Source organism: Pleurodeles waltl, chromosome 7 (genome assembly GCF_031143425.1).
Source record: "Pleurodeles waltl isolate 20211129_DDA chromosome 7, aPleWal1.hap1.20221129, whole genome shotgun sequence".
In the NCBI taxonomy this organism is placed as follows: Eukaryota; Metazoa; Chordata; class Amphibia; order Caudata; family Salamandridae; genus Pleurodeles; species Pleurodeles waltl.
The window spans coordinates 533,523,777-533,550,536 of record NC_090446.1 but is presented as its reverse complement, the minus strand read 5'-3'; the positions used below and the strand labels follow the sequence as shown (position 1 = coordinate 533,550,536).

The 26,760-nt window shown below is 46.0% G+C and overlaps 1 protein-coding gene and 1 long non-coding RNA gene across 4 annotated transcripts in view; one reads left to right on the top strand and one right to left on the bottom strand.

Moving 5' to 3' along the window:
• Positions 1-26,760, bottom strand: part of LOC138304302 (serine protease 27-like) — a 422,171-nt gene that overhangs the window by 360,166 nt on the left and 35,245 nt on the right. The window lies entirely within an intron of this gene.
• The window catches only part of LOC138304303 (uncharacterized), a 182,339-nt gene continuing 173,087 nt past the window's right edge, over positions 17,509-26,760 (top strand). Inside the window, exons 1-3 of one of the 3 annotated variants that reach the window (XR_011205542.1) lie at positions 17,509-17,758; positions 17,847-17,913; positions 18,565-18,945. This is a non-coding gene — a long non-coding RNA (uncharacterized lncRNA). The remainder of the gene's footprint in view (positions 17,759-17,846; positions 17,914-18,564; positions 18,946-26,760) is intronic. The other 2 variants (XR_011205543.1, XR_011205544.1) reach the window with 2 other exon arrangements.

The following is a 26,760-nucleotide window of genomic DNA, read 5'->3' as shown; positions in this document are numbered from 1 at the left end:
GAAAACAATACAAAATGACACAACCCCGATTTAGAAAAATAGGAAATATTTATCTAAACAAAACAAGACCAAAACGACAAAAATCCAACATACACAAGTCAAGTTATGAATTTTTAAAGATTAAACTCAAAAATAGCGCTTAGAAACAAAAATGCTTCAATGAGATGTTAACACGGCGTCGTGACGGAGTCGTTCCCAACAAGCCGACACCAGCGGCGCCGGACACGGAGTCGTGTAGACCCCCAAGTACAGTACCTTTGGTGAAGAGTGAAAACAAGCCGATGCGCGAAGTCGGGGATCGCGGCGTCTGTGCGAAACGTTGAATCCGTGCACTTCAAGCGGCGTCGTCACAACGTGGTGCGGCGACTTCCACGGAGTCGCGGACTTCAGCGGGGCTGCTGCGGCGACGGGCCTGCAAAGAGTGTCGCGTTCCAGCGAAGGTCACGGCGTCAGGTGCAGGCGGTGTTACCGGATTCAGCAGCGGCGTCGGTCCGGAGTCGTCCGAAGTCGATTTCCTTGGATTCCACCAGCTTTCCTTTCAAGGGCCCAGGGACTGGATAGGGCACCACTTGTCGGGGCAGGAGTCTCTCCAGAGACTCCAGGTGCTGGCAGAGAGAAGTCTTTGCTGTCCCTGAGACTTCAAACAACAGGAGGCAAGCTCTAACTCAAGCCCTTGGAGATTTCTTCACAAGATGGAAGGCACACAAAGTCCAGTCTTTGCCCTCTTACTCTGGCAGAAGCAGCACTGCAGGAAAGCTCCACAAAGCACAGTCACAGGCAGGGCAGCACTTCTTCCTCAGCTATCAGCTATTTTCCAGGCAGAGGTTCCTCTTGGTTCCAGAAGTGTTTCTCAAGTCTGTAGATATGGGTGCCCTTCTTATACCCATTTTAGTCTTTGAAGTCACCTTTCTTCAAAGGGGACTCACACCTACTTGTGAAATCCTGCCTTGCCCAGGCAAGTCATCAGACACACAGCAGGGGGTTGGAGCCGGGATTGTCAGAGGCAGGCACAGTCCTTTCAGATGAGAGTGACCACTCCACCCCTCCCTCCTAGCAGAGATGGCTAATCAGGAAATGCAGGTTATACCCCAGCCCCCTTTGTGTCACTGTCTGGTGTGAGGTGAAAAACAACCCAACTGTCAAACTGACCCAGACAGGGAATCCACAAACACGGCAGAGTCACAGAATGGTTTAAGCAAGAAAATGCTCACTTTCTAAAAGTGGCATTTTCAAACGCACAATCTTAAAATCAACTTTACTAAAAGATGTATTTTAAATTTGTGAGTTTAGGGACCCCAAACTCCACATGTCCATCTACTCTCTAGGGGAATCTACACTTTCATCATATTTAAAGGTAGCCCCCATATTATCCTATGAGAGAGACAGGCTTTGCAACAGTGAAAAACGAAATTGGCAGTATTTCACTGTCAGGACATATAAACCACATTACTATATGTCCTACCTTATCCATACACTGCACCCTGCCCTTGGGGCTACGTAGGGCCTACCTTAGGGGTGCCTTACATGTAAGAAAAGGGAAGGTTTAGGCTTGGCAAGTGGGTACACTTGCCAAGTCGAATTTACAGTGTAAAAATACACACACAGACACTGCAGTGGCAGGTCTGAGACATGATTACAGAGCTACTTATGTGGGTGGCACAACCAGTGCTGCAGGCCCACTAGTAGCATTTGATTTACAGTCCCTGGGCACCTCTAGTGCACTTTACTAGGGACTTAACAGTAAAACAAATATGCCAATCATGGAGAACCAATTACATACAATTTACACGGAGAGCATATGCACTTTAGCACTGGTTAGCAGTGGTAAAGTGCTCAGAGTTGAAAAGCCAACAGCAACAGGTCAGAAAAAAATAGGAGGCAGGAGGCAAAAAGACTGGGGATGACCCTGCATAAGCAAAAGTCCAACACGACCCCCTACCAGCCTAAAGCCAGGGGAGAACAATCAATACCTTGATGTACTTCCCTGATTGGGGCGATAGAACAAGGACCCAGGCCCACAACAGCAGGGGCATGTTCCAGTTCTACGCCTTCCTGACTCCAGTTGGATCCCTCTGTCCATACTCTCAGGGCCCACTAAGCTAACCCATGGGGAACCCTTCTCCACATCTACAGACACCATCTGTGCAGCACCTAACTTTACTTTGCTCACAGATGTATTGCAATGGGCAGATAGTACCACCAGGGCCATCACAGTGGTGTTGCCCACTCCACCCCCGGGGTGTGACTCTCGTCCCCCCCCCAGGGGCAACTCTGTCCACCAGGACAGCAAGCCACGGTGGCCCCGGACAACTGTCAGGGATGAGAGCCCGACCTCAGGCCTCTCCAACCACTGTGACTGCGGAGAGTGGGGGGCGGTAGCCCCAGGTGCCTGGCACCCTTTGACCACTCTCTCTTCCACCAGGTCAGGGATGACAACCTGACCCTGGTCCTCCCCTCTGGGGCTCTGTACCCTCCCTGCAGAAACAGCACCCCCAGAGTCAAAAACTGTCAGGGTGCTTGTAGAAGCAGTCCTGCACAATTCTTCCACCAGTGCAGGCTGTTAACCTGCAACTGGTCCGCCAACCTGGGGTCTGTACCTTCAGGTTGGACCAGGGCCAGGGGTGAAGCTTCCGTCCCCCTGCCCCCCCTTCTGGGGTCCTGCACCCCCCAACTAGGAGTGGCCCCCTCAGAAGACAACATGGGATGGGCACTGTTAGCAGTAGCCCCTTTCTCCAGGTCAGGGGGGACACCCTGAACCTGGCCTTCCAATCCAGGGTCTGTACCCTTAGATTGCACTGGGGCCAGGGGTGAGGCTCTTTCTCCCCTGTCCCTACTCTCAGGGCTCTGCACCCCCCCACCTCAGGAAGAGTACCCCTTGAAATCACACCAGGGGGGGTGATTGGGCAAACCGCCCACCCCTTCAGGTCAGGGTTTACCCCCTGCACCTGATCCTCCAGTCCAGGGTCTGTACCCACAGACTGGACCACTGCCTGGCAACCCAGGACTTCCTGGGGGGCATACCTACCCCCCACCAGGTCAGAGTTTACCCTCTGAACCTGGTCATCCAACCCAGGGTCACCACCCTGCGGTTGAACCACTGCCTGGCGCACCAGGACTTCCTTGGGAGCACACTTACCCCCCATCAGGTCAGAGTTTACCTCCTGAACCTGATCATTCAACCCAGAGTCACCACCCTGCGGTTGAACCATTGCCTGGCACACCAGGACTTCCAGGGGGGCACACTCACCCCCCTCAAGGGACACACTGTCCCCAAGGGCCACACAAGAGTCTGGCTGGCACAGGTCTCCTGACCTCTGCCCATCTGACAGAGTCTGGATTCCCCCCAACCCAGAAATGGTCTTACCAAGGTCATTCCTGGGGGGCTCTGCTCTCAGAGCTGACCCCTGACCCTCCAGGTTCTCCATTGGGGTCCGCAACCCCCTCTCAACCCTCTGTCTGGACTTCTGCACCCCCTCACTAGGAGTGGTACTGCCAGACACCAGAACTGGTGGGACGCTGGCTACAGCCGCCCCCCCAAGTTCTCCTGACACTGTGGGGTCTCCCTCAACAGATGGCCCTATGGTACAGGCTAGGCTCCCCTCCTGGTGTTCCCTCATGGAACCCTCCAGGACCTGGGACCGGATCTCGGGCACCTTGGGCCTCAACCCATCCCCATTCCCTCTCCTCTGAGACTGGACATGGGGTCCCTCACCCATCCCACTACACTGGGACCTACCTGGGACACTACAATCCTTCCCTACCTCACCTGGTTGGGAACTACCTAGACCACTCCTCTCAGGAGCACCCCCAAATGCCTCTTCAGACTCTCTGGTACTCACCCAGAAGTCTGCCTCCATTGCAAGCTCCCTGGGGTCAGAGAACTCACATTCCACCTGGTGTTGGCATAGCTCTGGAAAATAAGGACTAGACATATGCTCTCCAACAATTACATCACTCAGCCCCTCACATGAATTAACCAAAGTACCCTTCACCCAACCATCCAGTGACTCTGCTTTGAAAAAGCACCCCACATCACCCTCCTGAGACTGGTGAGACAGTACCTGACTGTCCCTGACACTCAACCCACACTCTTCTGGGATGTCTTCACACTCCATAACCAGGACTTCTACCTGGGGGGAACCCCTCTCCCTGTCACTCTCACCTAGAGTCAGTAGAGTGTCCCTCCCACCAGTAGGAATATGACTCCCCATGCCAGTTCCCCAATCCACCTCAGGGACCCTGTGCATCACTGGAGCTACCTCATACCCCTGAACCTCCTGGTGTGTGTTAACTACCTCCTTCAAGTAGGGCACCACATCTCTGGGCATGTGCACCTCTTCAGCAGCACTAGATATAAAATTGTTGCTGCCACCATTCCAGCTGGATTCAGCCCTCATGACTTCCAGCTCCTTCATTTTGAGCTCATAAGCCCAAATCCTCTTTTTGATCTCTAAGTCCCTCCTCCTTTCTTCCAACTCCTTCTCCCTTTGCATACTCAACTCCTTGAACCGGCGAGCCCTCTCTGCCTGTCTGTTCTGTAACTCTTCAGGAGTCAGACCCTTGGATGACACCCTGCTACCCCTCCTGGGGACCCTCCCCCCAGGCGTAACAGGTACCTCCACTACACCACTGTGTATCCTCTGCACTTCCCCACCCACATTCTCCTCCTCTGTGTGCCCTCCAGCCTTCTTGATTGTCACCCAGGCCCTCTGTGCCTTTTGCAGCTCCGCCTCCCTGGTGGAGCTCTCAGTGGGACAGTCAAGATCTTTAAGGAACTGTTTCAATTGAGCAACTGAGTACTCCTTCAGTTTCTCTATTTCAAACACAGCTCCAGCTGTTGCATCTCCAGATTGAGACATGATGGTCACAAGTGCAAAGTTCCAAAGGCAGAAAATAAGTTCCCAATGAAGTAAAAAGAATCAGTCAAGGGATCAGCAAAATCATGGAAGTAGAATAAAAAGAGTCCCAAGGGGGAAAAATCGAAGATCACCAAACAAGTAGTTTGTGGTCACGTAGTGGTCTGAACTCAAACAGTAGTGTACACTTAATTACTGTATGTCAAGTACAAATACAAGTCCAAATCCCAACCGCTGATCACCAATGTTAGAAATGGGGTCTTTGGTTGACAGTCAGGTTACCCCCTGTTCAAGCAAGGACCGTCACTCTAGTCAGGGTAAAAGAGAATCACCCTCAGCTAACCCCTGCTTACCCCCTTGGTAGCTTGGCAGAGCAGTAGGCTTAACTTCAGAGCGCTAGGTGTAAAGTATTTGTACCAACACACACAGTAACTTAATGAAAACACTACAAAATGACACAACACCGGTTTAGAAAAATAGGAAATATTTATCTAAACAAAACAAGACCAAAACGACAAAAATCCAACATACACAAGTCAAGTTATGAATTTTTAAAGATTAAACTCTAAAATAGCGCTTAGACACAAAAATGCTTCAATGAGATGTTAACACGCCGTCGTGACGGAGTCGTTCCCAACAAGCAGACACCAGCGGCGCCGGACACGGAGTCGTGTAGACCCCCAAGTACAGTACCTTTGGTGAAGAGTGAAAACAAGCCGATGCGCGAAGTCGGGGATCGCGGCATCTGTGCGAAACGTTGAATCCGTGCACTTCAAGCGGCGTCGTCACAACGTGGTGCGGCGACTTCCACGGAGTCGCGGACTTCAGCGGGGCTGCTGCGGCGACGGGCCTGCAAAGAGTGATGCGTTCCAGCGAAGGTCACGGCGTCAGGTGCAGGCGGTGTTACCGGATTCAGCAGCGGCGTCGGTCCGGAGTCGTCCGAAGTCGATTTCCTTGGATTCCACCAGCTTTCCTTTCAAGGGCCGAGGGACTGGATAGGGCACCACTTGTCGGGGCAGGAGTCTCTCCAGAGACTCCAGATGCTGGCAGAGAGAAGTCTTTGCTGTCCCTGAGACTTCAAACAACAGGAGGCAAGCTCTAACTCAAGCCCTTGGAGATTTCTTCACAAGATGGAAGGCACACAAAGTCCAGTCTTTGCCCTCTTACTCTGGCAGAAGCAGCACTGCAGGAAAGCTCCACAAAGCACAGTCACAGGCAGGGCAGCACTTCTTCCTCAGCTATCAGCTATTCTCCAGGCAGAGGTTCCTCTTGGTTCCAGAAGTGTTTCTCAAGTCTGTAGATTTGGGTGCCCTTCTTATACCCATTTTAGTCTTTGAAGTCACCTTTCTTCAAAGGGGACTCACACCTACTTGTGAAATCCTGCCTTGCCCAGGCAAGTCATCAGACACACAGCAGGGGCTTGGAGCCGGCATTGTCAGAGGCAGGCACAGTCCTTTCAGATGAGAGTGACCACTCCACCCCTCCCTCCTAGCAGAGATGGCTAATCAGGAAATGCAGGTTATACCCCAGCCCCCTTTGTGTCACTGTCTGGTGTGAGGTGAAAAACAACCCAACTGTCAAACTGACCCAGACAGGGAATCTACAAACACGGCAGAGTCACAGAATGGTTTAAGCAAGAAAATGCTCACTTTCTAAAAGTGGCATTTTCAAACGCACAATCTTAAAATCAACTTTACTAAAAGATGTATTTTTAAATTGTGAGTTCAGGGACCCCAAACTCCACATGTCCATCTACTCTCTAGGGGAATCTACACTTTAATCATATTTAAAGGTAGCCCCCATATTATCCTATGAGAGAGACAGGCTTTCCAACAGTGAAAAACGAAATTGGCAGTATTTCACTGTCAGGACATATAAACCACATTACTATATGTCCTACCTTATCCATACACTGCACCCTGCCCTTGGGGCTACCTAGGGCCTAGCTTAGGGGTGCCTTACATGTAAGAAAAGGGAAAGTTTAGGCTTGGCAAGTGGGTACACTTGCCAAGTCGAATTTACAGTGTAAAAATACACACACAGACACTGCAGTGGCAGGTCTGAGACATGATTACAGAGCTACTTATGTGGGTGGCACAACCAGTGCTGCAGGCCCACTAGTAGCATTTGATTTACAGGCCCTGGGCACCTCTAGTGCACTTTACTAGGGACTTAACAGTAAAACAAATATGCCAATCATGGAGAACCAATTACATACAATTTACACGGAGAGCATATGCACTTTAGCACTGGTTAGCAGTGGTAAAGTGCTCAGAGTTGAAAAGCCAACAGCAACAGGTCAGAAAAAAATAGGAGGCAGGAGGCAAAAAGACTGGGGATGACCCTGCATAAGCAAAAGTCCAACAGGGGTGTCTCAGTGAGTGTATGTGGGCAAATGGGGGTGTATGAGTGCGTGTTTGTGAGCAAGTGAGTGGGGTGTCTGTGTGCAAGTCTGCGAGTGAGTGGGGGTGCAAGTGTGCAGATGAGGGGGCTGTGTGCACATGTGCATATGCAGAGGGGGGAGTGTGTTTATGTGTGCATGCGTGGAAAGGTGGAGGTGTGCATGAATGCGGAGGGGGTCATGGTGTGAATTATTGTGGATGGGAGTGCGTGTTTGAGCGATTGTGGGGTAGGGTGGTGAATGAGTGAATGTTTGTGGATGGAGGGAGGTGTTTGTGGTGAGTGTGTGCATGTGAATGTGTTTGTGTGAGTGAACGGGGAGAGCGAGTGAGTGTATGTATATGGTGCAGTGGGAGGGGAGTTAGTGTATGTATGCGGTGCAAGTGGGAGGGGGAGTGACTGTATGCATGTGGGGCAGGGGGAGTGAGTGTATGTATGCAGTGCACGGGAAGTGAATGTATGCATGCAGTGCAGGGGGTGGGGGGGTGAACGTCTGCAGAGGGGGTTGCATATGTGTGAGTGGGGGTGTGTATGTCAGTGTGAGAGCGAGTGGGGGTGTTTGGATGGATGTGTACAGTTAGGGGTGTTCGGAAATGTGTGGACAGGTGGGGGTGTTTGTAAGTGTGTGGACGGGTGGGGGCGGGGGTACATGGAGATGTGGGGACATGTGTGCATGTATGTGCCAGTGACAGGAATAAGGATTCCTGTCACCGGGTGCATTACCACCAGGGTTTTTGTGGCAGGGTGACCACCATGGAAAGCCTGGTGGTCAGCAGCCTTGTAACCTGGCCGGCAGGCTGAGGCCTGCCACTGGGCTTGAGGTGCTCACTGCTGGCCACATCGGTGCGACCACACCACCGGGCCAGCCGATGTTGAGGTCGTTTGGCTTCCGCCAAACTCCACTACTTATAATGCAGTGGTCTTTACCGCTGGGTCCACGGCGGTAAGACTGCCACAACAAGGCTGGTGGTCTGATGACTGCCAGCCTCGTAATGAGGGCCACAGTGTATGGTTAGTATCTTTACTACTGCAGAGTCTCCACACATAGATAGGACTGTCCTATCTTTTTATGTGAAGATGCTAGTCATGAAATACCTTTGTAAATAACAAGCAATTATGAGCTTACTCAAAAATGGAACTTTACCTTTGTGAATCTGGCCCTGAGATTTCACCTCTCAGTCCTGGTGTACAATATCAATGTGGAAAATACAGTAAAATGCTGCAGAGGGTGCAGCTACATGTGTGAATCATCATTTCATTTTCTACTTGTGTCACAACCTCTTGGGATTAAGGGTGATTTCATTGAGACCTTGCTTTTTAAGACTGGGGGCCATATTACTGTGCTGCACTGCATGTCGGGAAAGGGTAGAAATTTGCAATTTTTATCACAATATGGCTCATTTCTACCTTTTCAATTGCGCTGATGCCCTTTTGGTAGCCTAGCGCCAATGCAGGCACCCTTGCACCATGATGCAAGGCTGCCTGTGCTGCACCCACAATTGTTTTTGTGCGGGAAGGGGCACCTTCCTGCACACAAAAAATTCTGGGAGGCATAGTCCTCTTTGTATGTGTGCTGCAGAATATAGCACATATAGAAAGAGGAAGAGGCAATGAGAAATAGAGATATTTTTCCTTGTTATTCCTCTGCTGGGAAGGTGTAAGATTTTGGAGCATTTATGGGAGTTGCATAGGAACACCCACACAATGCCTATGAAATGCCTTCCCAGGGCAGAGTAATTCAACACAGCAATTTGAGCGGAGTTGCCTTTCACCAGATTTCTGAAACCACTCAGAGGTTCAAAAATCTGACTTAGTGGTTTGCGTCACACAAGTACTACATTGCGCAGTACAGATGTGACGCACCCCTCTTATGAATATGCCCCTTGGTGTCCGCACAATCAGGAGGGGGCATTGCATTAAGGGTCAAGATTCACAGCTGATCTGTAGAGTGGTTACATTTATTGATATAGTGCTTGGAGAGCTAAAAGATGTATCTGTCAAGACCCATGTCAGCAACTGCAGGGTGTCCAACTTGTGAGTACAAGATAGTTTGTCCCTCCTTAAAGCAGAGCAGTCAATTCAGAGCACACTTTGGACTTGGAATGAATGCAGTCACATTGTTTTATGGCTTTCTATGCAGTACATACAATGATCAAATGCACATCCCTGTCCGAAACAGCTGTAGTGACTTTGATGGTGAATGAAAAAAATTGTAGGTTCTTTTTACTCTTTTGTATAAGCCTCTCCATTTGAGTATTGTAAGTGAGCAGGTTTTCCGATGTTGAGTGTGCATACATGAACTAATTTGCAACTTCCACATATCTCGGTATTTTTATTATCCTATGAACTCGAGTACTGCTACAGGGCAGCTATCGCGACGGCAAGTGAACATCTGTAAAATATCTTAACATGGCTTTTTAAGACTGTTAGATAGACTTCATTATACAATATTGCTTCATAACTTGTTAAACTTTTCTCTATGTTAATGTGATTAATCAAACAATAAATCTAACTGTAGACCTCCCACTCTCCTTTCTCCTCTCCCTCAGAAATAAAAAACAACAAATGCATATTGATAAGTATTCTGTGGCTAATAAATTGTGCGGTCTCAACTCATGGAACCGACCTAGAGCATTTCACAAAGACAACAACTAATGAGCACCACGGTTAAAATTTTAGTAAGGCATTGCAGCTTAGGTGTTTTGTTTTTTTACTAGTATTTGGAGAGGAGGCAAAGAAGGGAGACCAGGATGTTATAAAAGAGAGATATCTGAGGGAGTATTTCGGATTATGTTAACAGTAGAAAGCTAGATAGAGCAGGGAGCTGAACCCCTTGCCAGCCATGGACGTATTGGTTACGTCCATGGCTGTGCCTTCGCAGGCGTCACGGACGTAACCATTATGTCTGGTTAAGGACTACCGCTCCCCCCGAGGGACGCCCCCCCCACCCCCGCAAGTCAGGGCTGGAAGGGGAATCGCTTCCCCTTCCACCCCCCAGTGACATCTGATGACATCAGCATGCAATAGCGTGCAAAAATGCAAAAGCATTTCTCTTTTGCTCGGGAGGAGGGGGCCGGCAGAGGCATAAAAGGAAAGGAGAGGCCTTTCCTTTTCTTTCATGTCTCTGCAAGCATTTCTAGACATCAGGGATTTTTTTGTGTGAAATGGACATGATGGGTGCAGCCCCTTGTGTAAGGGTCGCTCCCTGGGGGGACAAATTGTTTTTAGGCCATTTCTGCCCCCCTGGGGGCAGATCGGCCCAATATAATAAAGCCGGTCTGCCCCCGGGGGGTGGGTCAGAAACCACTAGACACCAGGGTTTTTATTTTTTATTACACTTACGCAGAAGGGGAGCGGCCCCTTGGGCAAGGGCCGGGCCGCTCCCCAGGGGGCCAAATAATTTTCAGGCCATTCTGCCCCAGGGGGACAGAAAACCCCTAGACACCAGGGATAATTTGTTATTTTTTTCATTCATGTGTGGGAAGTGATCCCTTAGGCAAGGGTCACTTCTTTGTGGGGCCAAATTGTTTTTAGGCTATTTCTGCCCCCCGGGGGCAGATCGGCCTAATATAATTAGGCCGATCTACCCCCAGGAGGAGCAGAAACCACTAGACACCAGGGAATTTTTTTTTATTACACTTTCGCATAAGGGGAACGGCCCCTTGGGCAAGGGCTGCTCCCCATGGGCCAAATAATTTTTAGGCATGGCAGAAAACCCTTAGACACCAGGGATATATATATATATTTTTTCAGTTATGTGTGGGGAGTGACCCCTTAGGCAAGGGTAGCTCCCTGAGGGGGACATTTTTTTCAGACCATTTTTGCCCACCCTGGGGGCAGATTGGCCTAATATAATTAGGCCGATCTGCCCCTGGGGGGGGCAGAAACCACTAGACACCAGGGATTTTTTTTTTATTATACTTACGCATAAGGGGAGCGGTTCCTTGGCAAGGGCCGCTCCGCAGGGGGCCAAATATATTTCAGGCCAAGTCTTCCCTAACTGGGGGCAGATCGGCCTAATATATTTAGACCGATCTGCCCCCAGGAGGGCGGGAAACCCCTAGACACTGGGATATACATATTTTTTTAATTTATGTGTGGGGAGTGACCCCTTAGGCAAGGGTCGCTCCCTAGGGGGGGGCAAATTGCTATTAGGCCATTTCTGCCCCACCGGGGGCAGATCGGCCTAATATAATTAGGCCAATCTGCCCCCAAGGGAGCAGAAACTACTAGGCCCCAGGGACTTTTTTTATAATTATACTTACGCATAAGGGGAGCGGCCTCTTGGGCAAGGGCCGCTCCCCAGGGGGGGAAATATTTTTAGGCCATTTCTGCCCCACCCAGGGGCAGATCAGCCTAATATAAATAGGCCGATCTTCCCCGGGGGGGGGGGGGAGAAAACCCCTAGACACCAGGGATATATATTTTTTTTATATATGTGGGGTGTGACCCCTTAGGCAAGGGTCTCTCCCCAGGGGGCCACATTATTTTTAGTCCATTTCTGCCCACCCTGGGGGCCTAATTATATTAGGCCGATCTGCCATCAGGAGTGGCAGAAGCCACTAGACACCAGGGATATATATATATTTTTTCATTTATGTGTGGGGAGTGACCCCTTAGGAAATAGTCACTCCCTGGGGAGGGGGATTTTTTTTTAGCCCATTTCTGCCCACCCTGGGGGCAGATTGGCCTAATGTAATTAGGCAGAGGGGCAGAAAACCCCTAGGTACCAGGGATATATTTTTTATATATATGTGGGGAGCGACCCCTTAGGCAAGGGTCGCTCTCCAGGGGCCAAATTATTTTTAGGCCATTTCTGCCCACCCTGGGGACCTAATTATATTAGGCCAATCTGCCCTCCAGAGGGTCAGAAACCTCTAGACACCAGGGATATATATAAATATTTTTATTTACTTTATGTTTTTATGTATGGGAAGCAAATTGTATCTAGGCCATTTCTCCCCCCCCCCCCCTTCTGGGCAGATCGGCGTACTTTTGTTAGGCCAATCTGCCCCCAAGGGGGGCCGAAACCACTAGACACCAGGTAATGGTGTGTGTGTGTGTTTTGTTTGGGGGGGCTACGCCTTGGGCAAGGGTCACTTCCCCGGGGGCACCTTACTGTTGGCCATATCTTCCCCCCTTGGGGGCAGATCGGGCTATTTTTGGAATACCCATCTGCCCCCAAGGGGGGCTGAAAGCCCACCAGAGCCCAGGGAAGATTTTTTTTTCAAAATAAGAGGGTGGGGAAATTGGACCAAAGTTGTTTTGCCCACCATTGGGCAGATGGGGCAATTACCCTCAATCCACACCCCAGGAGTGGGGTCAGAAAGTCGAATAGATGGCATGGAATTTAAAAAAAAAAAAAAAAATAGTGGGGTGGTGGCTACCAACCAGAATGGGCCTGGTTAGGCCCCCACCCCAACTGAAGGGGGTAACAGTCTTTCAACTCTCCCTTGCACACTAAAACATCTTATCCCACGGCAAGCAAGATGTCATTTGATTATTTGGGGTTTTGGTTTTACATTTGGGCCATGGGAGCTTGGTAACTCTCAAAATCGTCCCACTTGGAATGATGAGGGCTGCACTTTTTTGACTATGGGACGCTGCCATGTAGAAAAATCCACAAGACCCAGACACATCTGAAAACTAACCATCAGGTTGATTCCAGGGTGGTGTGCCTCACATGCACCTGCACCATTTTCTTACCCAAACTTCCCTGCAAACCTCCAACTTTGCTGGAAATCACACATTTTTCCCACATTTTTGTGATGGAACCTTTCGGAATCTCCAGGAATCCACAAAATTCCAACCACCCAACATTGTCTCATCTATACCAATAGAAATTCTGCTGCATATATCATCCTAAAAATGTTTTTTTTCAAACTGCACTTTTGTACCCTCAATTTTGACATGTTTTTGGCTCTTTCCTGTCACAGGCACTTGGCCCACCTACACAAGTGGGGTATCATTTTTACTGGGAGACTGAGGGGAACGTTGGTTGGTAGAAAATTCGTCCTGGTGCAGTGATCCTGCACAGAAATATGGGAAAAAAGTGATTTTTTAGCTAAATTTGAGGTTTGCTGAGGATTCTGGGTAAGAAAACATTGGGGGATCCACGCAAATCACACCTCCCTGGACTATCTTGGGTGTCTAGTTTTCAGAAATGTTTGGGTTTGGTAGGATTCCCTAGATGGCTGCTGAGCCCAGGACCAAAAACGCAGGTGCCCCCCCCCAAAAAAACAGGTAGTTTTGTATTTGATCATTTTGATGTGTCCAGATAGTGTTTTGGGGCATTTCCTGTCGCAGGCGTTAGCCCTACCCACACAAGTGAGGTACCATTTTTATCAGGAGCCTTGGGGGAACGCTGGGTGGAAGGAAATTTGTGGCTCCTCTCAGATTTCAGAACTTTCTGACACCGAAATGAGAGGAAAAAGGGTTTTTTTTTGCCAAATTTTGAGGTTTGCAAAGCATTCTGGGTAACAGAACCGGGTGAGAGCCCAACAAGTCATCCCATCTTGGATTGATACCTATTTTTCACTTTTTATATTTCAGCAAATTAATTGCCGTATAGCCGGTATAAAATGAAAACTCATTGCAAGGTGAAGCTCATTTATTGCCTCTGCGTACCTAGGGTTCTTGATGAAACTTCAAGCCCTAAATATCCTGCAACCAGAAGAGTCTAGCAGACGTAACAGTATATTGCTTTAAAAAATCTGACATCGCAGGAAAAAGTTACAGAATAAAACGTGGAGAAAAATGGCTGTCTTTTTTCACCTCAATTTCTATATTTTTTTATTTCAGCTATTATTGTCTGTAGGAAACACTTGTAGGATCTACATAAATTACCCGTTGCTGAATTCAGAATTTTGTCTGCTTTTCAGAACTGTTTAGCTTTCTGGGATACAGAATTGGTTTCATACCCATTTCTGTCACTGAGTGGAAGGAGGCTGAAAGCACAAAAAATAGTAAAAATGGGGTATGTCCCAGTAAAATGCCAAAATTGTATTGAAAAATTGGTTTTCTGATTCAAGTCTGCCTGCCCCGGAAAGCTGGGAAGATGGTGATTTTAGCACCGCAAACCCTTTGTTGATGCCATTTTCATGGAAAAAAACCACAAGCCTCCTTCTGCAGCCCTTTTTTCCGATTTAAAAAAAAATGAAATGTTTGCTGTATTTTGGCCAATTTATTGGTCTTCTTCAGGGGAACCCACAAAATCTGGGTACCTCTAAAATCCCTAGGATGTTAAAAAAAGGCTGCAAATTTGGCGTGGGTAGCTTATGTGGACAAAAAGTTATGAGGGCCTGTAGGAGGCTGTCCTGGCTTATATTGGGTACCTGATGGTACTTACACCTTGTACCAGGTCCAGTTATCCCTTATTAGTAGATTAGTATTGTTCTAGCAGCTTAGGCTGATAGAGGTAGATATAGCAGAGCAGCTTAGGCAGAACTAGGAGACATGCAAAGGTCCTACTATACCACTTATATCATGTAGCACTATATCATAAGAAACACAATACTCAGAGTTAGTAAAAATATAGGTACTTTATTTTAGGGACAATATGCCAAATGTATCTCAGAGGATATACTCCCTTAGGAGGTAAGTAATATACACAAAATATACACACAAACCAAAATCAGGTAAGTAAACAGTTAGAAAAGTAGTGCAAACACTGTAGAATACGTTAGGATGCAATAGGAGACAATAGGCCCAGGGGCAACACAAACCAAATCTCCAAAGGTGGAATGCGAACCACGAATGGACCCCAGGCCTAGTGTAGTGTGTAGAGGGTCGCTGGGAGTGTAAGAAAACACTAAGGGTGTCCAAGATATCCCACCCCCAGACACTGAAAAGTAGGAGTAAAGTTACCCTACTACCCCACAAAGACAGTAAAGTCTGAAGACGGATTCCTTGACCTGAAGACCTGTAAAGGAAGGGGACCAAGTCCAAGAGTCACGCAAGTGTCCGGGGGGGCAGGAGCCCACTAAACCCCGGATGAAGGTGCAAAAGGGCTGCCTCTGGGTGGAAGAAGCTGAAGATTCTGCAACAACGGAAGTTGCCAGGAACTTCTCTTTGCACAGAAGATGTCCTATGGCATGTTGGAGGCTGCAGAGCTGTTTCCACAAAGAAAGACTGCAAACAAGCCTTGCTAGCTTCAAGAGTCGCTGTTGAAGAAAATTAGTGCTGACCGGGCCCAGGAAGGACCAGAAGGTCGCCCCTTGGAGGAGGAGGCAGAGGGGGCACTCAGCAGCACAGAGAGCCCACACAGATGCAGGCAGCACCCACAGAAGCTCTTGAACAGGTGTTCAAGAAATCTGAACACAGCGGTAGTCTCAACACTACAAAAGAGGGTCCCACGAAGTCGGTGGTCAACTCAGCGAGTTGAGCAATGCAGGACAGAGTACTGGGGACCTGGGCTAGACTATAGACGAAGTATTCCTTGCAAAAGAGCACAGAAGCCCTAGCAGCTGCAGTTCACTCAGTACACAGGATTACTGTCTGGCGTGGGGAGGCAAGTATTTACTTCCACCACATTTGGACAGAAGGACCTCTGGACTGTCGGGGTCACTTGGGTCCAGCTCCTGTGTTCCAGGGACCATGCTCGTCAAGATGAGAGGGGACCCAGAGGACCGGTGATGCAGAAGTTTGGTGCCATTTGGTGCAAGTTTAATTCCATCGACCCACTGGAGATTTCTTCTTGGCTTCCAGTGCAGGGTGAAGGCAGACAGCCCTCGCGAATCCTTGAGAAAGCACGCAATAGAGTTATGCGCCTGGCTAGGACAGACACTCTTAGACACAAAGTCAGACCAGCAGACACTAATATTTGGTGTATAGTGAACTACACAAAAACCTCTACACTGTTACATAAATGTATGAGCAAACACTGGCATGTACTAACAGCGGAAGCAAACCTTAAAGGAGTAATCTCTGATACTCTGGTCTTTACATACCGGAGGGGTAGAACCCTTAAGAACATATTGTGCCCCAGTTACCCTGTTGTACACCAACATGAGGATTGGCTTACCAGCTGCAACAAAGGGTTCTACAAATGTGGACACTGCGGAATGTGCAGATTGACTTAATCGGGCGTCTCTACCTTTAACAGACAGGCAGGTGACCAATTCCGCATCACATCTAACACTACATGTAACAGTAATGATGTCATATACATGATTGTCTGCAAATGCGGACTATATTATGTGGGTAGCACAATCAGATCACTTAGGACCAGAGTGAGTGAACATTATAGGGCCCTGAGACAAGATGATGACCGGTATCCCATAGTTACACATATGAGACAGTGCTCCAAACAGGGTCAGACAAAGAGCTTTGAGTTTTTTGGCTTTGAACACATATTTAGAGATCCCCAAGGAGGGAATAGGGAATTAGCACTTAGAAAACAGGAGTGTTACTGGATTCTTAAACAAGGGCAGTGGAAGAGGGCCTCAACACGAATTATGAAATGGAGTACTTTTGGGTGAATAATTTGGCATCCATGCTATTTAGTTGCCATTACGGATGTTGAGGTTCACTGCGGGGAAACAAGAAATGAGTACACTGTTACTTTGGTTTCAATCATGTTGGACGATGAATAATAGGGGAGGTCATGTAGGAGAAGTTTTTGCTAATTTATATTGATTTAGGTACAGCTGTTTGATTAAGATGGATTTTAACTAGATGGGGAATGTATACTTATCATGTCCGTGGGAGGTTTTCCAACTTTGGAGAATCATGTAGATCTGCGATGAAGTTTGATAGACATGACACACGCGTGAAGCGTCATTATTTATTTTATTTCTTTTTTTTTAGGATCTCCTAATATATTATGGTGGCCCTCTGTATTATGATACAATATCATTAGGACCGATTATTCATTATAATTTTCTGTTGGGGCTCCACAGGTGTTGACTTGTTAGGTGTTAAAACCCAGATGTTCGCTTTTCTCCTATTTCAATCAGGTTACGTGTGGACTTTTCAGTTCAATCAGTTTTTTCTCGATCAAGCTACTGATTTCCAATTTTAGTACTCGGGATTATAACTTCTGTTAGGGTACTTGAAAATTATCGATGGGCTGGTAATTTGAGTCCTTCCTGGTTATTCGACTTTGTGGTTAAAACGACTTACACATCCAGGAATGGCGCCCATGAGGAGGCTGTATAGTCCATCTTTACTTTCTATTCTTGTATTGTTGAATAGATAGCAACAAAAGAAGGACTCCTTCTAGTACTCAGGATTATGGGTTGTGATATGTGATTTGAAAATCTGTCGATTTCGGTGCTTTGAGTCCTTCTTGGATTTTCGATCTCATGGTCTAACGAATTACAAATCCAAGATGGCGCCAGCGAGGAGGTTTGACAGTCTGTCTTTACTTTCCTTTCTTCTACAGCTGGTTAAATAACAATAAAAGGAGGACTCCTCCTGGTGCCGGCACTTTCGTTATGCCGACCGGGGAGTGCCACGTTTCATTTTGGACGTGTTGTTTCGTGTCCTCGTGATTTCTGAAGGTGAGTGAGGGGATCTTGGCGTTTGTGACCATGGTATTATGGATGCAATGAGGTATTGTCTTTAATGCACTCGCTTGTTTGATTTCAGCCACAGTGGTGTTTACACACACACCGTTATGTGCTCACACGCACTTACTAGGATGTTCTGTTACTGGGTAGGTGTCCCTCTCATTAATGCACTACTTTACTTACTTGAATTGTCCAAATTTTGGTCTAGACTTGTGTTAATTTGGCTACTATGTATATATATTTATTTGTTGATAACTAAAAATTTTGGGATCTCAGGAGAGCTACTGTAGCACTTATGGAAATGCACATTTTCTCTCCTATATTACTTTGAGGTATGAACTACCACTTTTTAGATGTGATCTCTTTGTAATTAGGGTGACTTTTCCTCTCAATCTTGAAGGGCTTTTTAGTAGATATTATAGTTTTTTCTCTGGTTACATAGACTCTGTCTTGGGTTATGTATGCGGGCCCTCTGGTGAATACTCCAGCATCATGTTTTTCACGCAGGTGTCATAACTTTCATGCTAGTCACTATCCTGTAATAAATTACTCCTTATTAGTGTCAAAATTGTTTCATATTTTTAATTAGTGCTTCTATTGGTGGCTTCATGTTTGTTTTACTATTCACGAATTATTACACTTGAAAGCTTAGGTGGTTTTCGTTTGCCATTTTCACAAAAGTCACGTGGGTATTGTTGTTGGATATCTATTGCTGATGTGTCTCTCTGCTATATGTATTTCCGTATGTTAAACAGAGTGTTTAAGTGTAATTTCGGTTATAATTGTATCTTTTACAGCCCTAAGGAAGTCTTTGAGATTATTTTCTCACAGGACGTAACACGTGTTGGCTGCGGTTTGCTTAAAAGTGATATCTCAGTTCAAGAATAAATTGGATTCATGCTAACCCTCCTGGTCCACTTTGTATTGGATGGCTTTGATAAGGACACTAAGGCATAAACACATGGACTACTGAACTTTTACCTAACTCACAAATGCCTTGACATCTGTAGCCCTCAGAGCATGCACCACCAGGAAACAGTCGAGAAAGCCGGCAGGATTAGGCGCTACAATGTTGCTGGCAGTCTTCTTGTTACTTTGTTGCAGTTTTGCAGGCGTCCTGGAGCAGTCAGCGGTCGATCCTTGGCAGAAGTTGAAGAGAGAGATGCAGAGGAACTCTGGTAAGCTCTCGCATTCGTTATCTGAAGAGAAACCCACAGGAGAGACCCTAAATAGCCATCAGAGGAGGATTGGTTACCTAACCAGCTAAGAGCCTATCAGGAGGGGTCTCTGACGTCACCTGCTGGCACTGGCCACTCAGAGGCCTCCATTGTGCCCTCACACCTCCCCATTCAAGATGGCAGAGGTCTGGGACACACTGGAGGAGCTCTCGGCACCACCCCTGGGGTGGTGATGGACAGGGGAGTGGTCACTCCCCTTTCCTTTGTCCAGTTTCGTGCCAGAGCAGGGGCTGGGGGATCCCTGAACCGGTGTAGACTGGTTTATGCAAGGAGGGCACCATCTGTGCCCTTCAAAGCATTCCCAGAGGCCAGGAGAGGCTACTCCTCTCAGGCCCTTAACACCTATTTCCAAAGGGAGAGGGTGTAGCATCCTCTCTCAGAGGAAATGCTTTGTTCTGCCTTCCTGGGACTCGGCTGCCCAGACCCCAGGAGGGCAGAAACCTGTCTGAGGTTTGGCAGCAGCTGTAGCTGCAGTGAAAACCCCAGAGAGCTAGTTTGGCAGTACCCAGGGTCCATGCTGGAGCCCCAGGGATACATGGGATTGGCACCCCAATACCAGATTTGGCATGGGGGATCAATTCCATGATCTTAGACATGTTACATGGCCATATTCGGATTTACCATTGTGAAGCTACATATAGGCATTGACCTATATGTAGTGCACGCGTGTAATGGTGTCCCCGCACTCACAAAGTCCTGGGAAATTGCCCTGAACAATGTAGGGGCACCTTGGCTAGTGCCGGTGTGTCCTCACACTTAGTAACTTTGCACCTAACCTTCATCAAGTGAGGGTTAGACATATAGGTGACTTATAAGTTACTTAAGTGCAGTGTAAAATGCCTGTGAAATAACGTGGAAGTTATTTCACTCAGGCTGCAGTGGCAGTCCTGTGTAAGAATTCTCTGAGCTCCCCATGGGTGGCAAAAGAAATGCTGCAGCCCATGGGGATCTCCAAAAACCCCAATACCCTGGGTACCTAGGTACCATATACCATGGAATTATAAGGGTGTTCCAGTGTGCCAATTAGAATTGGTGTAAATGGTCACTAGCCTGCAGTGACAATTTAAAGGACAGAGAAAGCATAAGCACTGAGGTTCTGGTTAGCAGAGCCTCAGTGACACAGTTAGGCACCACACAGGGAACACATATCGACCACAAACTGTGAGCACTGGGGTCCTGGCTAGCAGGATCCCAGTGACACAGGCAAAAACAAACTGACACACAAGTAAAAATGTGGGTAACATGCCAGGCAAGATGGTACTTTCCTACGGGCCTAAGTGCGAACTACCCCAAATAGCCAAAAAAAGGCTTGGTACCTGAGGGGGAAAAGGCCTGGCAGCGAAGGGATTAAATCACTGACACAATATTGTTGTAAAAAATATTGTTGAAAAAAATGTTGTGTCAAAAATATTGTTTATCACAATATTGTGCTCCTATTCTTATAATGGTGAGTATCAAAACGTCAGAAAATATATAATTTACACTAATATTGTCCAAACATATCGATTTTTAAATAAAACATAGATTTTGGGAAATGTTAAATATTTTAACATATAAATTTAGTTTCACATAAATTAAATAGGAGATGATGACATATATCTGATAGTGACACATATGAGGACCTGCCAAACACAGGAAGTTAATAAGACATTTGGGCCCGTATTTATACTCCGTTTGCGCCGAATTAGCGTCGTTTTTTTCGACGCAAATTCGGCGCAAAACTAACGCCATATTTATACTTTGGCATTAGACACGTCTAGCGCCAAAGTATGGGCAAATAGCGTCATTTTTTTGCGTGAACGCCTTCCTTGCGTTAATGAGATGCAAGGAAGGCGTTCCCGTCTAAAAAAATGACGGCGACGCAAATGCGTCGTATTTATACTCCCGGGCAAAAATCACGCCCGGGAGTTGGCGGGTCAAAAAACCCCGCATTTGCGCCACTATTTAACGCCTGGGTCAGGGTAGGCGTTAAGGGGCCTGTGGGCTCAAAATGAGCCCACAGGTGCCCTCCCCTGCCCCCAGGGACACCCCTGCCACCCCTGCCCACCCCAGGAGGACACCCAAGGATGGAGGGACCCACCCCAGGGACATTCAGGTAAGTTCAGGTAAGTATAATTTTTTGTATTTTTTAATTTTTTTGGGTGGCATAGGGGGGCCTTATTTGTGCCCCCCTACATGCCACTATGCCCAATGACCATGCCCAGGGGACATAAGTCCCCTGGGCATGGCCATTGGGCAAGGGGGCATGACTCCTGTCTTTACTAAGACAGGAGTCATTTAAATGGCGTCTGGGCGTCGAAAAAAATGGCGCAAATCGGGTTGAGGCGATTTTTTTGCCTCAACCTGACTTGCCCCATTTTAAGACGCCCTAACGCCATTTTCCCCCTACGCCGGCGCTGCCTGGTCTACGTGGTTTTTTTCCACGCACACCAGGCAGCGCCGGTCTGCTAGCGCCGGCTAACGCCATTCCATAAATACGGCGCCTGCATGGCGCTTCAGAATGGCGTTAGACGGCGCTAAATTTTTTTACGCTAAACTGCGTTAGCGCAGTTTAGCGTCAAAAAGTATAAATATGGGCCTTGGATTTTTTGGTATTGAACATATACAGAGAGCCCCCAGTGGTGGAAACAGGGAACTTACCCTGAGAAGAAATGAGGCACTTTGGATCATGCCCCTTACAGCAGTGGAGAACGGTCTCAATACAGATCATGAACTTGAGTATTTTTGGGGGGACTAAACCCGTAGATACTATATGCTCCTATTTAGGTACTAGGTGACTATTGTTTCATGAGATTTGCTTTTTAGTTTTGTATGTCATTGTATATTTATCAAATTTTATTTTATATTGTACTTTCTTTTTGTTACGATTGTGTGCATATCTATATATGTTTCTCTTGTCAATCTAAACCTAAATCAATATTTGGGGCTATTATATATGGGTATATGTGACTTGTTTATTGCTAAGACTCTTTGGTGACCACTATACAGTTATAATACTTGGACATGCACACATATGGTCTACGTTAGATTGTATATTACTATTAAGGTTAAGAATATAACATATGAATGCAGATAAGTAGGTGGGGTACGATACCTCACATGATGGATTGGATAGTAATTGAGCTATCAATACAATATGTTGGAGTGGAGTGCTGACATGATCCAAGTGGGCTGAAAGTCTATGTAGTTTGTTTGAGACACTCACCATTTATGGCAGACATTGGCTGATTCGCGTGATGCGGGTACATTAAGATTTGTGGGCGTAGGTTACTGTACAATTATTTCTGACACTATACCAGAGGTTCCCAAACTTTTTCGACCCACGGCTCCCTAGACCTATTGGCCGTGGGCCACAGCTCCCCATTTTGTTACTTTTTTTGGCGGGTTGGTGAATGTAAGCCAGGCCTCAGGAGTACTTCCATTTTTATTCCTGAAAATAATTGGGATGAAGCTAATGAAGGTATTATAATCATAGATGTAACAAAATAAAAATATAATATTAGTTATTTAATTTAAAAAGTTGGTTAAGTGAGGGGTTGTACCGTGGAAAGACCTGTAGAGAGTTAAGAGATACTGCTAGTGCATGATTCCATTGTAGGTAGCAGTAAAACAGTTACCTAAGCATCCTTTATGTGCCTGTGAGGTGTTGAAATGTGCACATAGAGCTATCCCCCCCGGACATCCCCTAATTTGGAGATGCCAATGTTGTCCCAGGCTTGGGAGTCCTTCTATTTTACTATGTCCAAGCCAGTTTCCATCCCAAAGCAGTGTTTCAGCCTTTGGTACACCATGCCTTGAACCACTTTAATGATGCTTTGTGCCAGCTTGATATCAATGTCTGTGTTGCAGGTGAGTGGGCGGTGTGGGTGTATGGGCAATAGAGTAGATCAAGGGTAATGTGTTGTTTGAGACCCTGAAGCTCTACAGCTATTGCAGGATCTTCCTTATCTGCAAAGAGCCAGTTGTTAATTAGCACCATCTGACTTGCAGACAACCAACTCACTTCTCGGGTACAAGTGGTCATTTGCCTTCCTGTTTATGAGGTAGGGTTCATGGGATCTGGAAGCGAATGGACATGAGGAGAAGGGAGTGCTTATTTTTCATTGAACTGTGCATTTGCAAGGGCTCCATTTTTATTTATTTTTTCAAGTTTAACAGTAATGATCTGTGCTGCTGCCTGCATGCCCTGGAAATCCTGCCAGCCTGAAGGGACATTTGGGTCAAGTAGTTAAAGAGCCACTGCAATGAGTAACATGTACCAAACAAAACATTCTCTGCTGTACATAGGAGTATCTTGCAAGCCATGTTGGAGTTCAGTGCACTTATAAAGCAGCCCAATTTTTGGCCACATTACTTTATGATCCAGGGACTCATGTGTCTTGCAACAGACCTACAGCATACAGAAAGATGCATTTTTTGTTGTGGTTATGTTTTTTAAGGCCAATTCGGTAAGGATAGCTGTATCTCAGTTAGAAATACCACTGTGTAATTGTATTGTGCAAAAGAGCGATAAAACACTGTTACTACATGTGGGCCCAGCTACAAATTTAAGTCTATTCCTCATCAGAATTGCACTACAATTTCTGAGCATTTCAATGTGTTTTTCAGTCTAAGTTGGATGTTTAAATAAATCTTCACAGTGGTACTGTTCTGACACATAAATATTGGTGTTTTGATTCTGAATGCAAAAAGAGTAGGCACGGTGCAATGGAACAAGGTGTTAGGACATGAATTGAAGACATAAAGGTTTATTGAAAAACTGTAAGCCTCATGTGATGTGCAGGAAAACCCCACCTGTTTATTACATGGCGACCTTTGAACACTGCACTGTAAATTGTTCTTCCCTCTGCTACGCAACCTATACGTGCAACTTTCCACAAACCTAATTCGTGAAAACGTGCATCATAAGTCTGTGCACATTTGATAACTTGTGCCTTACGCCTACTGACTAGAAAATTATTAAAACGTATTGTAGAATTGCTGTTATTTACAGCTGATCCTAGCATCCATCTGTCAACTTTTCTACCAAGTTTTTGCCTTTTGTGTTAGCTAAATCATCAGCTTGTAGTCATGACTGCTAATTAGAGAGAAATTATGAGATCAGTAAGTCATGACTTCTTGTGATTTTCACATCCATTTACACTGTCTAGGTGTGGGAAAACCATTTCTTGTAGGAAATTAAGTTATTCCTGATGTCCTTTTCCATCCAAAAAGTGCTGCAGAAACGCTGTTACTTTCATACTTCGAAACTGGTCGAAACACTGCTTTTAAATTTGACTGATTTTTTCCTGTCTTTTGTGAGTTAGGATGTGAGAGAAAAGAGCGGAAGCCACTGAGTTTCATAAAGCACATTTAAACCAAGGAATTATCCTGCCACTTAGCCAAATTTCTGTGTGTTACGTGCCCATCCCCACTGTTCCAATCTCTTCTTGACTTCAAGTCGGCACATGGGGAGGGCAGTAGGAGATCTTTGTTGATGGCGCCCCAGGCTAGTTTTAACGGCGCCCTGGGGTGCCACGGAGCACAGATTGGGAATCCCTGCACTATACCCATAGGGGTCTATGTACTTGGATTTTATACGACACTGGGTTGTAGTTGAGAAAAATGATTCCGCCGGTGTGTAATGGGGAAGGTTTTCCACACAATATGGCGGTTTAGTAAACAATGTGCAGAATAGTCCCTTCCCTATGTCTGTGGTCTCTTTATAGGAGGTACTCAGAAGTTGATAAAGGCTGCGTACTTGCAACCTCTATCTGCGGTTTTGGACAGATAATTTTCACAACTGTTTTTGTGTTTTCGCATACCTGAGGCGAGTGGTGCATTTTATTAAATAACTTTGTTTTTTACATGGGATTACAGATAACGGTAGTGTATGTATTATCGAATTCGGAAAGTTAAGAACTTCACAGACATGCAAGCTGTGGCGCCAAGGGCGTCGGAATTTTTGTTTAAAGGTGGGAGAACAGACTGTTCTCTGCTTGTTTTGAGGGGTGATGTATCCGCTATACAGTGATTTCGATGATTTCTTTATAATTTTAGTTTTTGTTAAATCGCGCTCGGTTTATCTACTAAATATTAGCCACATTGTGACGTAGCGGTACAATATTACCGGTGCCATGATGAATTAGTGTTACTCTCATATATTTTAGGTTTTAATATACTTGTAAGGTACGTGGGACTAACTCGATATCCTATACTTATATATCTTTTTTCATTGAATACGGCGTGGGTCATTTATTGGAACTTGCCTGTTAGGATTAGAGAACCTTACAGTTGACTACATAACGGACTAGTGTATCAGGTAGGACTTTGTGATTAGGTAAGGTAGCACATGTGTGTGCATGGTTCCTTACACTGTTTTATTTTATTTATATTTATTTTTATTATTATTTTTTATTTATCTTTATTTTTGCGTTTATTATTTTTTAATTCAAGCACTATTCTTATTTTGGAGCTTTTGGTTTTTGCATGATTCGAACACATCAAATTCTTCTGGTTTATTACTTGATAGATTAGTTGCGATATAATATTTCACTTCAAATGTCATGAATCGTATAGATTAATATGGAATTCTTATGTTTTAAGTATATATAGAAGGAGGTGAATCCTTTAAAATTGGTTTCCATCCCTATGACACTATGGTGAAGGGTATACTATACTACCTAAATCTATTCTTATGTTCAGTTCTTTCTTCTTTTATGATTTTAGCCCTGAGGAAGTCATGGGGTCACTCCCCTAGACGACACACGTGTTGGCTGGGGTATATTTGAAATCCATCACTTTATTTAAGGAAATATAAGGATTTGTTTGTAACAAATACATTCCAAACTGGTTGAACTACACAGAAGAACTGCAACGCTTGATTTCACCTTTCTACATGATAAAGGTTTTGTTTAGGTTCTTGTGCCTTGAACTTGGACTTATCATCTTTATTGATCAACATATTTTATATGAACTATCGTACTATTAACTGAAGACATGCACTAACTTACCATAGCGTGTGCCTCTAAATATGCGGTTTTGTCTGATTAACTTGTTTTTTTCAGAGGAGGGGGTATAGGCGTTCCCCTTATGATAGCACTGCTGTAATGATGAATATACACTGTACTGTTTGCTGATTTGGTGTCTGAGCACCCTTTTTCTCTGCTGTCCAATGCCCTGCTAAATTTGGGAACAACCTACGTCAGGGGTCCAAGTAGATCTGTATAAATACACCTCACTTTAAACAGATAATCAGAGGGATTCTGACCAGATACCATCGCTGCTATCGATGCCGCACGTCGCCGTGATGCTGACCCGGACTTCATGTTCCTACGGAGTCTGAGCTAGAGACCTCATTCCAAGGTAACAAGGGTTGGGGGCTCTTTTCAGGGACATGGCATTGGCATATTAGGTTTAACATACCCAGCTGTCTTTTAAGTAGAAGGTTAGGTCTATTAGAATAGGGTAATAGGACATATTATGCACTCTATGTCTTTCCATGTTACTGCAAGATGGTGGGGGTCTTTATTATCATGAATCTTGTCTTTACAATTCTGTCTCTTGCACTGTTCATTATCCTAATCATTGCTGCCCATGCAATTTATCACAGATTGCAGATTGTGTTGAATAAAACCTACTGAATCCTTACTGCATCTTCATTATTGCCAGTGTTTGGTTGAGAAATGATGTATCTGTGAGAAAGGGGTAGTCTCCGTTTATCCACGACATTCCCTGAGATGTCATACTCTTGAGTCCATGAGTAAAGGCTGCCAC